Source organism: Opisthorchis viverrini (assembly GCF_000715545.1).
Source record: "Opisthorchis viverrini unplaced genomic scaffold opera_v5_58, whole genome shotgun sequence".
In the NCBI taxonomy this organism is placed as follows: domain Eukaryota; kingdom Metazoa; phylum Platyhelminthes; class Trematoda; order Opisthorchiida; family Opisthorchiidae; genus Opisthorchis; species Opisthorchis viverrini.
Genome location: NW_008751716.1, coordinates 1 through 708, shown reverse-complemented (window position 1 = coordinate 708; position 708 = coordinate 1).

Genomic DNA, 708 nt, shown 5'->3' with positions numbered 1-708 from the left:
ACGTGTGATTTGGGTTTGCCCGTACACAGCCCATATTATTTCATGTTCATTTCTATCAGCGACCGCCCTAGCTCTGGTTTATAATAACGGAACTGTCGGTGAAGCGTTTGCAGCACACAGATCGAACGTCGTATTCTTAAGGGCGGCAGTTTGTGCCCGATGAGTTCAGCAAGGTCCTTACCACCCAGAACCTAGATGATCACCACCCTCTATGTTGAGTAAGCGACAGATGGTTCGTTTATGTTTTGGCCGTCATACCTTCCGTCCTAGCGGAGCTTCGTGAGTTCGGACGTGTGGTGACGCTGCAGTTTGGGTCAGGTCAATACAGCCACCCATGCTTCGCTAGATGAAGCAAATGAAGCTGTTTCGATGCACCTTGTGTGTAGTAAATATTGACGGTACTCAAACATGTAAGGGCCAACAGTTTCAGCCTTTTCTTCCATTAATGAGAGGTTATGCGTTTCGGGTAGGTCTTGCATTTTTGAGGGCCACTATAATCGACTTAGGTTACATTTCGCCAGTGTATTAAGCCTCACGAAACCCTTGCTAAATGTAAGTCGTGTGCGTGACCTAGGTCCGTCCAGTTGTCTGCTATGAACAACATAGATCACATCTCGTCATTTGGTCAGGCGTAGCTTACCCCTAGCCGCATGTTACTCATGAGCGTGGGCTGGGCATGTTCAGCTGTCCACTGTGATTGACGTGGGT